This window comes from Cervus elaphus, chromosome 30 (assembly GCF_910594005.1).
Source record: "Cervus elaphus chromosome 30, mCerEla1.1, whole genome shotgun sequence".
NCBI lineage: Eukaryota > Metazoa > Chordata > Mammalia > Artiodactyla > Cervidae > Cervus > Cervus elaphus.
This window is the reverse complement of record NC_057844.1, coordinates 85,224,393-85,238,339: the sequence shown is the minus strand read 5'-3', so window position 1 is coordinate 85,238,339 and position 13,947 is coordinate 85,224,393. Positions and strand designations below refer to the sequence as shown.

The 13,947-nt window shown below is 50.8% G+C and overlaps 1 long non-coding RNA gene across 1 annotated transcript; it reads left to right on the top strand.

Moving 5' to 3' along the window:
• Positions 1–5,063: 5,063 nt before the first annotated feature.
• Positions 5,064–6,554, top strand: LOC122686517. Its single transcript, XR_006338802.1, has 2 exons — positions 5,064–5,221; positions 5,849–6,554. It is a non-coding gene; the product is annotated as an uncharacterized LOC122686517 (long non-coding RNA).
• Positions 6,555–13,947: the final 7,393 nt, after the last annotated feature.

Here is a 13,947-nt window from a genome sequence, read left to right as displayed (position 1 = left end):
GCAGAGCTCTTCAGCCAGAACTCAAGTGCCTTGAGCACACTCTGCTGCAGTCTGGGAACCAGACGTGACTTCAGGCTTCAGAGATAAAAATAAATTCTCTTTGCCCCCCAGCTGGTAAAATTAGAAACTTAATTAAAATGTCATCAAGTGCAGCCACAAATTCCATGTACCCAGTTTGAAATGTTATTAATAATAATGTTAGCACTGGCATTAATTTCCATCTTCAAAGCCTTTCGTAAACACCAGTCTTTTCCAGCTCTTGGGAGAACATTTGCTGAGCAGGAGAGGTAACCTGGGAGCAAATGAGCCTGCAGGGGCGCTGGTTCTGGCAAGAATGTTACATTATCTATCTGGCGGCTGGCACGTGAGTCTTGACTTTCCCTGAGAGTGCTGGACAAGAGGCTTCGGGTCTGCTCTGCAGCCTGTGGGGGTGCTGAGCGCGCTTCCTGGTCACCTGTTTGGGCTCTGATTTTCCATTGTTGGAAATTCCACACAAAAGAAGAACAGAAAAAGAAAAATTTAACTCCTTGTTGTTCACATCCTAGAGGATTTGGAAACTGCGAGGGCAGACAAGAGCCAGATGGAGGTCTCGAACTGGACCCGCAGAGAAGACGCTCGGGACCCTCGGATGCGCCGCCTTCCTGCTCCTGCTTTCTCTCTCTACTGCCCCCCAACATGCACGCCCGTCCCTGGGCCCCCAGCAGGCTGGGTGGGGGGGATGGACCTCCTCCGGTGTCATCAGGTGGGTGTTTGGGGCTGGCGCTCTCCCTGAAATCCGCTGTGTGAGCATCAGTCACCAGTTCGGAAGACGGATGCTCAGAGCACCTGGCTTTCGGGTCCGATGGAGCACTCAGTGGCTGCTTAGGGCTTATGTTAAGCCCTATTATTTGTGGCAATAGAATTATGGAATAATTGTATTTTGTGAATTTTACTATAAGGAATTTGATCCTGTTACCCAATCATTATATTAACAATTAAATATTAGCAAGGGAGCAATAAATTAGGGGTTTGGGATAAACAGATACACACTACCATGTATAAAATAGATAAACAACAAGGACCTGCTACAAAACATACTCATGGATATGTGTATATATAATATATATATCTGAATCACTTTGCTATACACTGAAACTAACACAGGATTGAAAATAAACTTTGCTTCAATAAATTATTTTTAATTTAAAGAAACCAATTTAATAGTGATTAGATCTGATTGCATTTTATTGCTGAAGCGTCAACACCTCCTTGTAGTTTTCACGGCCTCTCAGTCTGGTCCATCTGCACATGTCCAGCAGGATTTCTTCCTTTCGCCCATGTGGCTGTTCACCCTGGACCACTCATCTTCCTCCCGTGCTGGGCAAACCTCAGTGACTTCTGAGACCAGGGCTGGGGAGCCCCCTCCACTAGGCACTGGCTCCTTCCTCCAAGAAAGAATTGTAGGACTGTTAATCCATCACGACTACATTTAGGGGCAGCATTTGCCATATAGTCAAAGCTATGGTTTCTCCAGTGGTCATGTATGGATGTGAGAGTTGGACCATAAAGAAAGCTGAGCACCGAAGAACTGATGCTTTTGAACTGTGGTGTTGGAGAAGACTCTTGAGAGTCCCTTGGACTGCAAGGAGATCCAACCAGTCCATCCCAAAAGAGATCACTCCTGGGTGTTCATTGGAAGGACTGATGCTGAAGCTGAAACTCCAGTACTTTGGCCACCTGATGTGAAGATCTGACTCATTGGAAAAGACCCTGATGCTGGGAAAGATTGAAGGCGGGAGGAGAAGGGGACAACAGAGGATGCGAATGTTGGATGGTATCACGGAATGATAGACATGAGTTTGAGCAAGTTCCGGGAGATGGTGAAGGATAGGCAGGCCTGGCGTGCTGCAGTCCATGGGGTCACAAAGAGTCAGACACCACTGAGTTACTGAACAACAACAAGAGTTGGAGAGAGATTCAAAATATCTGACAAGCAGAATGGGGTCAGTAGGGGCACCAGCCATAAAGCCTGGATGGAGTGGACCAGGGTGTGCTGACTACAGGCCCCAAATACGGAGCTTGCAGCCGAACAGAGCAAGAAAACCAGAGAACTGTAAATGATTGAACGTGATCTTAGAAAATAAACGGATGAGATGGTGAAACAGGTGCTTTGAAAGAGAGAAGATTGGCTAACGTGGCCAAAGAATGGGATGGGCTGGAGTGGGGGAGAAAAGGGCGGGGGGTCAGCCACGTCCGATGTGCAGCTTAGACGACACGAGTGGGTTGCAATTCTGTTGTCTTTTCCTGTCGTACAACTTACTGGGAATACAAACACTAATGCATTATTAACAGACTGTCAGACCCCAGAAAGCGCAGATGGCTGGGTATGTTAAGAACTACATGCATTAATCATGAAGGTTTTTAATCTCCTGGTGCTCACTCACATGATGACAGTACAGGTTTTTGTTTTTTCTGGTAAACTTACTGGTGTAAGCAAAGTGATAACTTCAGTGAGGACTAGAAACAGAACTCTTAAATTCAGACCAATCTGACAAAATAAATACAACAAACGAGGATGTTTTTATTTTAAGGATCTGTTAAATGTCCCAATAAACTTCTTTTGGGGCTTCCCTGCTGGCTCAGCTGGTAAAGAATCCACCTGCAATGCAGGAGGCCTGGGTTCCATCCCTGGGTCGGGAAGATCCCCTGGAGAAGGGAACGGCTCCCCACTCCAGTATTCTGGCCTGGAGAGTTCCATGGACTGTGTAGTCCATGGGGTTGCAAAGAGTCCGACACGACTGAGCAACTTTCACTTAACTCCTTTTTGTCAGAGACCAGTTAGAGGCATAAATAAACACAAAACTCAAACAGTGATGAGAGAAAAGAATGATGATGATTCCGGCTGAACAGAATTCTACTTTACTGGCATAATCAAAAGAGGCCTGAGGAGTATACTGAATAAAGGTGAAAAGCAGGTGGATCATAAACAAAGAAATAAATTTAAATGTCTAAATCTGATGTACTTTGTAAGGACACCAAGAAGCTATTGAAAAGTGTGAAGTTTCCATTTTTCTATAATGACATGAGGAAGTGATTGACCATGCATGCCTGCTCAGTCACTCCGTCGTTTCCGACTCTTTGCAAGCCTGTGGCCTGTAGCCCACCAAGCTCCTCTGTCCATGGGATTTTCCAGGCAAGAATAGGCACCCACGTGTACCTGGATGTCCTGGGCCTGCGGCGGCTTCAGGTGGAGGCAGATACAGACCTGTGCTCAGCGAGCCTGTGGTCAAGTCAGCAATCCCCTGGTGAGCTGGAATTCATATTTTAAGGCAGGAGAAGAAAAGTGGAGCCTGAGATTGCCTCTGTGCGCGTGCAGGCCGCCTCCCTGCTCCCAGCTGTGGGGTGTGCACCAGCCTCGGGCGTTAGCCAGGGCTCCTCGGCGGCACGCGCGCCTGTCCGCTGGACCAGCTTTTGTCTTTCTCCTGACACCCCCGGTGCAGACTCATAAAAGGACAGCGTTCTTCCCCAGCTTTGTAGGGGGACACGGTGCCTCCGCTCCTTTGTGCGTGTTTACCTGGGCTGTGTGCCCGTAGTGAACTGCGTGTAAAATATCAACGTCATTTTGATGTATGGTCCGTTGTCTCTGTAGTGTGTATGACGGCGCCTTTGACTTCTAACCTCTACTACGATGTTGAATACTCGTGATAGAAATGGGCACCGTTCCCGTCTTGGGGCTTCCCTGGTGGCTCAGTGGGTAAGGTGTCTGCCTGCCCTGCAGGAGACCTGGGTTCGATCCCTGGGTCAGGAAGTTCCCCTGGAGAAGCGCATGGCTACCCACTCCAGTGTTCTGGCCTGGAGAATCCCGGGGACAGAGGACCTGGCGGGCTACAGCCTGTGGGGTCACAGAGGGTCAGACACGACTGAGCGACTTCACGGCTCATCTGTGGGCTCAGAGGGGAAGCAGTCCGTGGAGCTTCTGCCTCCGGGTTTGTACGGATACAATTTCCTTTGTCCTTCTTAACCGGTCATTCACTGAACTCTAGCCAACACACCTGATCTCCAAGACAAATGCACGGGGAGACCCTGGGTTAAAGGCTCTGGGGGAAGGGGCTAGGGTGAGGGTTACTGTCTGTTGTCAGTCCAGCCTTAGAGGGCCCCTGAGGACAGCGCCGTGAGAGCTGAGGTCCTGAAGGGTTAATTCTGCTAATTACAAGCTAATTAGGGGAAAGGAGAGGGCAGGAGTTTGGCAATCACTCATGAGGTAGAATGACTTGGGGAAAAGCAGAAATAACCTAAGTGCTAAGTCACTTCAGTCAAGTCCGACGCTTCGTGACCTCATGGACCCTAGCCCACCAGGCTCCTCTGTCCGTGGGGTTCTCCAGGCAACCATACTGAACTGGGTTGCCATGCCCTCTTCCAAGGGATTTTCCTGACCCAGGGATCAAACTTGCAGCTCCTGAATTACAGGTGAATTCTTTACCAACGAGCCACCGGGGAAGCCCAGAAATAAGGATATTTGCAAAGGGGTTTGCTGTCAGTAGTTAATAACGAGTTTTCTCTTAACAAGATCAGTAAACAGGTCCACAAGACATCCTCAAATAGACGTGGGGCAGATAAAAAGCAGTGGATTTTGACTGGTGTAATGTCACCCACTAGCCTTAGACCCTAATGATTAGACTCTCACTTCGGGCAGCTCAGAAAGAATGAGGGAATGTTGTTCCTTCCAAATGTCCTCTTTCCCCTTTAGATATCTAGGTATCTGAAATTTCTGGGAATATTTATCACTGCTTAAAAAAAAAACTCCTCCAATATTACAACAATTAATATTTTTTAAAATCCTTATTATGCAAAATTTTATAATATACATAAAATTAGAGGAAAATGTATCCATCAGTCAATTTCAATAACTATCGACTCACAGTCAATCTTTTTCCTTTTGTACCTGCACTCAGCCCATCCCCACACAGATTCAAACACAGATAATTTTGCTTCTTCCTCCAATAAGGGTAACGTTTATCTTTTAATTTCTTTTTTCTCCCTCCACCCCCACCCCAGCCCCAATTGCCTTATGAGAACCTCCACAACGCTGTTGAATACACCTGGTGAAATTGGACACCCTTGTCTTGTTCTTGGCCTCAGAAGGGAAGTTCTCAAACTCTTACAACTGAGGGTGACGTTAACTCTGAGGTTTTCGTTGGTGGCCTTTATCAGATTGAAGAAGTTCCCTTACATTCTGAATTTGGTGAGTTTTTTTCTTTTTTTTTTTTAAATTGTGAAAGAGTGTTGCTTTTTCTGTGTCAGCTGAGACGAAATGAAGTGAAGTGAAAGTCGCTCAGTCGTGTCCGACTCTTTGCGATCCCGTGGACTATATAGTCCACGCAATTCTCCAGGCCGGAATCCTGCAGTGGGTGGCCTTTCCCTTCTCCAGGGGATCTTCCCAGCCCAGGGATAGAAACCAGGTCTCCCGCATGGCAGGCGGATTCTTTACCAGCTGAGCCATGAGGGAAGCCCCAGCTGAGATGACCGTTTGGTGTTTCTTTTATTCTCCCAAAGCGACCTGTGACGTGACTGGCTCTTGCATGAGGAACAACCTCCGTGTTCTTGAGGGGAACACCACTGGGTCACGGTGTACAGTCTTTTTATACGTTGCTAGGTTTGCTTTGCGGGCATTTTGTTGAGGATTTTTGTGTTTATATTCACGGAGGATGTTGGTCCGTCATTTCTTTTTGCTCTGTGATCAGTCTTACTGGTTTTGGTGTCAGGTTAGCACTGGCCTCGTGGAGTGAGTTAGGAAGAGTCTCTCTTCTCTTCCTTAGGAAGAATCTGTGAAGGACTGGTATTGATCCTTCCTTCTTTTTTTTTTTTTCAGGGCAGAATTTTAAAAATCATTTATTCATGAATCTGGAATGGATTCCCTCTCTCCCAACCCCCACACACACGATGACAAGAGGAAAAGATGGCAAACAGTGGTGTCTGTTTACAGTGGTCTTATTACACAGTGATGATACAATTCTCAAATCAGTCTACTGATCACAACAGAGGACGCTAACATCAATGAACTCAACACGATCACGTTTACAAAGTTCATCAAAATCGGGTCTTTCTCATGAAAGAGGATTTGGAGCAGGACCTCAGACAAGAAAAACAGCACAGTTCTCTCTTACAATGTCTATTTCACGGCACTCTGCCTCCACAGAGGAGCTAGCTAGTGAAGTTCAGAGTTCACTTGGGGGGTTGCCTTGCAAGTTTCAACCTCAGCCTCTTAGTCTCCTGGAGGTCAGATTGGCTAATGCCCAGAAGTTGTGTGTGTGTGTGTGTGTGTGTGTGTGTGTGTGTGCACGCATGCATGCAAGCAGTCAGTCCTGTCTGACTTTTTGTGACCCCCATGGACTGTAGCCCACCAGACTCCTTTGTCCATGGGATTTTCCAGGCAAGAATACTGGAGTGGGTTGCCATTTCCTTCTCCATGATCCTTCCTTCAAGTTTGGTAGAATTCACAGTGAAGCTATCTGAGTTGGGAATTTTTTTTGTGGAAAAGGTTTAATTACTAATTAAATCTCTTTGGTTAAAGTCTATTCAGACTTTCTATAACTTCATGAATTATTTCCAGCAGTTTCTGTTTTTCTAGGAATTTGTCCATTTCGGCTAAGTTATCCAATTTTTTGTCAGAAAAGTGCATTTTTTATTCACTTCTACTTTTGTTCTTTCCACAAAAGTGCAAGCAGTGGGAAGCTGCTTCCTGCTTCCTGAGGCCCCTGCCGGCTCTCCTCTCCCAGGACCCCCCTCCCCGGCTCTGCCTCGGTGTCCCCTGCTGCCACCCCGGGGCCCTCCAGCTCTGCTCTGGGCGGGTCCACGCTCCTTCAGACGGGGCTGTGTCATGGGCACCGCCTGGATTCTGGGAGCTGCAGACGCCCCGAGCTGGGCTGTGCCTCTCGGTGGGGCTCACGGCCACCCTGGCCTGTTGTCAAGGCCCCCTGCCCTCCCCTGGGTCTTAACCTCAGACAGGGACACCCTCCGGCTTCCTCGCTCGTGGTGGATCATCCTCACCTGCTCACGCTCAGGGCTGCGGAACGCCCTTGTCACTTGGTTTTGTTGTGAATGCCCTTGTGGGTTTGGGAGGCCCTCAGCTTCCTTCCTGTAAAATGGCGTGAACACACCCAGAAAGGCTGTGCAATGCGCCCCAGCAGTGACATTTCACAAGCTCCTCCCTTAATGTGGAAATCCTAGAGCTGAACTGTGGCGTAATTATGTTGCCTGTTTCATTTATTTTTTAAAATGAAACAAAGATGAATATTTTTAATGATGAAAGGTGCAATTCACAAAGAAGATATACATCATAAACCAGTCAACACCCAGCAACAAAGAAACAAAGATACGTAAAACAAAAATCAGAGGAAACATGGGGAAAAGAAAAGAATATAAAATCGTAATGACACACATTAGCATTTCTCTGAGAATATTTTGTCAAGTGCCTGCTTCACTTGTGAGTAAAATTAGTCGGAAGGTATCTTTGAGTACCCCAAAAACCTGTATAGGTACAAATGAAGTTTAAAATTTAAAAAGAGTGATAAAATCATGAAATGCAAAACAGTAAGCAGCATGTATTTTACCGGCTCACGGGCCGTTTCTACGTCATCTGAGAGAACAGTAAGTGTGTTTCGGCTTAGGTTCAGAATCCGTAAAGGAGAGCTTGAATTTTAAAACTGGAACCATAAATATTTAACTCTGACAAACTGTCCACTCATTTTTTGAATCATAAAAGTAAATCAATTAAATGTGTATTACATGAGCTAGTGATGACCTTTCTCCAGTAAGTTTTGTTTGTATTGACTACCTGACTGGTTATGATAAATTGTTCCCCTAGTTTCCTAAGGAACTGAAATCACATTTTAATCTTCATTATGATGGTATTGATCAAGCCTGAAATTGAGCATCAAATTCAAAAGGGCGCATGTACACTTTGGTGCTGTTGAGAAGGTGTTCCCATGGGTTGAGAAAATCCTGAAAAGTAGCCACACCCACACCCCATAGGCCAAAGAATATTAGCTAAACTCATACGCAAAACGACCGGCAATCTTTTCCTGTTTGTTTTTGAAACGGCTTTTATTTTATTTTATTTATTTTTTAACACCAAAAACACTTTCTACTGGAGTATAGCCGATTAACAGTGTTGTCAGAGTTCCAGGTGAACAAGAGGAGCCTCCGTCACACGCAGACACGCACCCGTTCTCCCATGCGCACAAGCCCCGCCATCCGGGCCGGCCATCCGGGCCGGCACACGGCACTGGGCAGAGTCCGCTGTGCGGTGCTGTGAGCTGGTTATCCATTTTAAATACATCAGGGTGTCCGTGACCTTCCCACAGTCCCTCACTATCCCTCCCTCTTAAGTGGAATAATGGAAGAAAAGTAAGCAATCTTCCTAGGTCCATGTTCTTGAAGTAATGAGAACATTCTCATGGTGTGATGTGATAATGTTGGACGCTGCTCTGAGCAGGTGAGCTAAGTTCTGTGGAGTCACACTCTTTCACAAAGAAACCCAGTAAATGCTCGGAGCAGAGACAACAGGGGCGGTTATGCAGCGCCCGCCCTTTGCAGGAGCTCGGTCCACTCCGTCCCCCGGGGCTCCGGATGAGACCTGCAGGCAGGCTGACCCCTCGCGGCTGGTGGGGCGCATGCTTCCCTGCCGGTCACGGCGTGGGCACGGGGAGCTAGTGAGCACACCCCAGCCCGCGGGCAGCCCACAGCAAGCGGCTGCTGGGTCTGGAGCAACAGCGCTGCCGTCCCACCCTTGGCTCACACGGGCCTGGGTGGGTGTCAGCTCAGCGCCCTGAAGATTTCCCCTCCTCTGCCCGTTTCAAGGCCAAATGGCAGCCTCAAAGGTCAGGGCTGTGTTATGGACCCTAATAGCCCTTATCACTCGGGGTCTTGTCAGGTTTAAGTCTGGAATTATCGTGGTCGTTCGGTCGCTCAGTCATGTCCAACTCTGTGACCCCGTGGACTGCAGCGCGCCAGGCCTCCCTGTCCTTCACTGTCTCCCGGAGCTTGCTCACACTCATGTCCATGAGTTGGTGATGCCATCCAACCACCGTGCCCTCTGTCGCCCCCTTCTCCTCTTAGGCCTTGCCTCTTGAATTACCTGGAACCAGTTGTAAGAAAACCAACAGGATTTAATCTTCTAAAAAGAGATGGCTCACATCAGTTCATCTGACTGTTCCCCCTGTGGTCCCTCCCGGGTGAGTCCCGGACTCTGTGGGGCAGTCTTGGGGGGCCTCCTCACGGATGTCCTGGAGGCACCTTCAGTGTCCCTGTGGACACCCCCACTACACAGGAACCCAAATTGTCCAGGTGCGGCTTTGACAAGCGGACTCCACGCTCGCTGTCTAAACGCTCAAGGCCACCTGGCCCACCGCTTTGCCTTGTTCTCTGCTCTCTGAAGAGTGTCATTTTTCACTTTCCAAACCTCAAGACTAATACATTAAAGTGAATGAGGCTCTGGTTACTTTATTTGAGCGCTTTATGTTTCATCCTGTGATCACCCCTGAGAATTCACGTTCTCAGATCTGCATTCTTTTATCAAAAACCTCTTGGTTTCTCCTGTATATCTCCTTGAGTGGGAATTTGGGGGCACAGAGCCTTTTCTGGACTGTGTGAGGTATTTGTGCTGTGTGTGAATTCGCTGCGTCTCAGGATGACGCAGGTGTTGGTCTGAGGGTCTGAAGTCTGCGGGTCCATTGTCAGCTCCGTGTCCTGCCTGGGAGGCGGTCTCTGGGGCAGGGCGCACAGGCTGGGGCGGGGGGCAAAAGCAGAGAGACAGATTTCAGCACGACTCTCCACCATGTTCTTCCATCCCTCTCACGTGCGCGCAGTCACTTTTAGACAAAATATCAGGTGAATAGAATATTGCGTTCTCTCTTAGGTCCCAGCATAAAGTCCGACATCTCCCACTAGGGAGTCTTGTCCCACGTGGGGTCTCCGTGTTTCTGCCCTGTCCTAGGGGGATCTACACACACACAGAATGTGTGTTATGTTATGAGGGCTGCACTAGGCACCCCCACCTTTCCTGGCTGTAGGAATCAAATTTCCACTTTATTTCCTGTAACTGACTCTAAGCACCTTCCGCCAAGCCACCTGAAGAAAAACCACTAATTGAGGGGGAAAGAAAACCTGAAAGCTGATCCCTTTTAACGCTATTCTCTCAAAAGCCAACGTTAAAAAACACAAACCTCAACACACTGGCGTTTGCAGGTGTGACTCTGAAGTTGCTCATCAGGGCCCTAAATTATTTAAGACATGAAATTAAAGCTTCACCCAGGAGCCCGGAGTCCTGATCCCTCAACAGGGGGCTTCGCCAGGGCTTGAGCCCCACTAATGCATACTCCAAGGAGCACTTGAGCTCAAAGAGCCCTGAGACAGCCCTGGGCAGGTGAGAGCCATCCTCGCAGGCTCCTGGTGGGACGCCTGGGGACACGTGCTGCCTGCCCCTGACACAGTCCCCCAGGGCCGGCCGGCAGGACCGCCTGGAGGAAATGCAGGAGTCAGTCCAGGCCCGGGGGGGCTTGAGGGTCACAGAGTGGGAACCCTGGAGTCCCTGGGCTGGAAGGAGGTCCATCTCAGGGAGCCCCTTGGTGCAAGGCCCGTGGAGATGGTGCCCCCGGGGCTCCATGTCAGCAGCAGCCCCCACAAACTCGAGGCCCACCCCCCTCCATCTGCCGTGAGCAGCAACACGGAGCCTCCCTCCCTGTGCCCCCCTCCCAGAATGAGGGCCTGGGGTCTCAGTCTCCCCCCTCCCCCAGGATGAGGGCCTGGGGTCTCAGTCTCCCCCTCCCCCAGGATGAGGGCCTGGGGTCTCAGTCTCAGACAGGACTTTGGTGGAGAACGTGCCCAGGCCGCGTCCCCAGGCCCCCTCCTCTGTGAGGCAGAGGCTGTGGTACCCCAGCGCCCAGCGGCTCTGCGGCGGTTACAGGAAATAGTCCAGGACAGGAGATGCAGGATGCTTGGCGCACAGTAGGTCCTCCACAGATACCATCCCCAACCTCACAGCTGAGCCAGGAGGCTTGCAGACGCATTTGCTGACCTTGACCTAAGCCGGCAGAGGGAAGAGCGTGTCCTCTGGTGGGGGCGGGGAGTCCACGGCTCCAGGGAGCGGCCCCCTCTGCCTGTCCAGAGCCTGCAGAGGGTCCCGGCTCATCGCGTGCCCCCGGTCACGACCGAACAGCAGCCCACCCCCAGCCCCCAGCTGTGGTCCCTCCTCGGGCTGAGCTGAAGGAGCGGGAAGTCTGAGTCTCTGCATCATTTCAGCTCCAACAAATAAAAGCGGACCACTGTTCTCTAATGAATCAACAAACACAGGATTCACCGAGGCCGCGCTTTGTAGGGAAACAAAGATGTCATTCCCACTCCCCGCCAGCCCCATGCCAGCCAGACACTGACTCCTGGGTCCTTCAGAGGGGTAATTTACTGCTGCATGCTACTGCTAGTGTAGAAAAACCTGCTTTCGGGAAAGGCATGAAATAAATCTGTGACTTTGTTTCCAAGAGTCGAAACAGTGTGGGATACTACCCCGTATCTCCAAGGTCACACACCTTGAGAGCAGCGAGGCCGGCCTTGCGTTTGCACTGAGCTCTGGTGGTCCAGTTCCTCATCTGAATGATCTGACACCCCGCGGGGCAGACTGAGAGCCTCTCTCGGTGCTGGGAGAATCGAGGCCCCACCCAGCTAGGTGGGAGCCTGGTCGAGTCTCGCTGGGTCCCCTCCGTGCCCACCACGTGGGCCTGAGGGCAGTCCCGGGCAGGCACCGGAGAAGGGGCCTGGAGGGGTCTTCTCTGCTTGGGGGCAGACGGCGGCTGCCAGGGGATTGGAGCTCTGAAAGCTTGGCATCGAGCGACTGAGCATTGGGTGGCTAAACTGACTTTGGCAAAACTACTTACACGCTCGAGTTTTTCCACATCCATGTAAGGGTGCTGACTTTTGTGAGAGATGTCTAAGGAGAGAGACTAGAAAACGGCGCCTGACACCTGACACGCGCGATAGGCTTAAACCTGGGGCCTGAGGACGGAATTCTGTCTCATGCTCAGAGGAGGCTGATGCGTCTCTGCCAGCTGCTCTCGCCACCTGCGTCCGGGGGCCGCTCCAGGTCTAAGTCGTAGCGATCCACACCTAGCCCTTCGAAAACGAAAAGGGGATAAACATGCAGCAGACAGGTCCATCCTGTTTTCACTAACTGGCTGCCCAAGTTTAGCATTTTTTTCTCACAACAATTCAAGCTGGAAAGCTATTGAGTTGCATGCGGTCACACTTATGAAGCACTTGACTCACTTTGGCTCCATTCTTCTTTACATTAATGAAAAAACCCTTTTTATCCTGGTAAGCTTGGAAGCAAAACTCTTCCATGGCTCATGCTCACGCTTAAAACCCTTCAAGCTCAGGCTTGAGCTGACTTGTGCAGTGCACAACCCTGGGCCCTTGCCGTGGCAGACAGACCGACCTGGCAAGTCCCTGGAGGGGACTCAGATCTGTCCTTCTGCTTTAGCAGAGGGAGGTTTATTTTCAGGCCTTTAGAGCTCTTTTCTCCCCTTCCTCTTATGGAAATTGCGTACTTTCCCCCGGGATTGCAAAAATCATTAAAGGGCAGGAAGGTAGGAAACAATAAAACAGCTTATCCTGTCAGGTAAAAGGAGAGGTGCCGCCAAGGGGCCTTCGTTGGCATCTGAGACGCAGGGCTGGCGGAGGCCGAGCGGCGCCTTCCGTCCCCGGGCCTGGTGGAGACGCGGGCCCAGAGAGAGGCCCCGCCGGCCCAGGCTGGGAAGGGACACCAGCTGCTGCCCTCCTCTGCATCTGGATCAGCACTGTCCTCTCGCTGGTCCGGGGGTGGGGGCGGCCTGAGGTGCACGAGGGCCCCGACAGTTCCCAGAGGCGCTGGGTCCTCGGGGAGACTCACTGCAGGGCGATCTTCAGGTCCTCCCCGCTTCGAGAGCTGCCCCTGGGAGCTGCAGGATGGAGGCTCCCCTTCCACTCCACCTGCGTTTCTGTGCATCCGCCAGGTGCCGGGTACCGATCCCGGGTCCCCCTGAGACGACCCCCGTGGACTCACACTCAGCATCTCGAGGTGTGGGTTGAGGCCAAGACAGGGGGAGGCCTTGGGAATAAACCAGGTGGGAATCTTCCAGAAAGCCGGCCAACACAGACCGGCTCCTGGCTGCTCTCCTGCCCGAGACTGTGGAGCCATAAAGAGACAGGACAGCCTCCTCATTTTGATCTCCGGAGGCCTCGGCCTGCAGCGGCTTCAAGCGGGGCTTGGGTTCCCAGGCAGAGACTGAGGCCGGGTCCCGGCAGTGGAAGCACCAGATCCTAGCCACCAGACCTGGGGTCAGTGACAAGGGCCCTACCTTCAGCTTTGCAGAAAGAAATCCCACAAAGATGGAAAGTAGGTAAGTAAGTAAAATGTTTGTTAAGAGGAAAAAGAGTCCAGCATGCGTGGACAGACACGTGGGCGGACTCAGGGAGAGAGAGGCACTGAGTCAGGCCCTCGTCGTGACTTGAATTCGTTTTATGGGACATTTCTTCCGGGTTTCCTTTGGCCAGTCATTTCGATTTGCCTGGTTCTCAGTCCATACTTGGTCTATCTCAGGCTCCTCCCACGTGCACACACAGTTCTTAGACAGGATGGTTTTACCGCAAAGGCATCTGGGTAGAACATCCCTTGACATGAGCCTCCTTTGGTCTCCAGGAAGCCTTTCTGGGCACGTGTGGTCCAGGAGGTCTCCTGACTTCAGGAATCAGAGATGAGTGGTCTGGCAGGGCCCAGCCTCCTCCCTTAATTGTCCTGCTGTTCCTGTCTTGGAGTTTGGTCACCAGGAAAATGAACCTGCAAGTGCTTTGCCCTGGGGGCTGGGCCTCCGGCCTCACTTTTGCAAAGGCTCCCAGCCCTGCCCCGGGGCTGCTGATGGTGGAGACAGCAGGGCCGGCCCT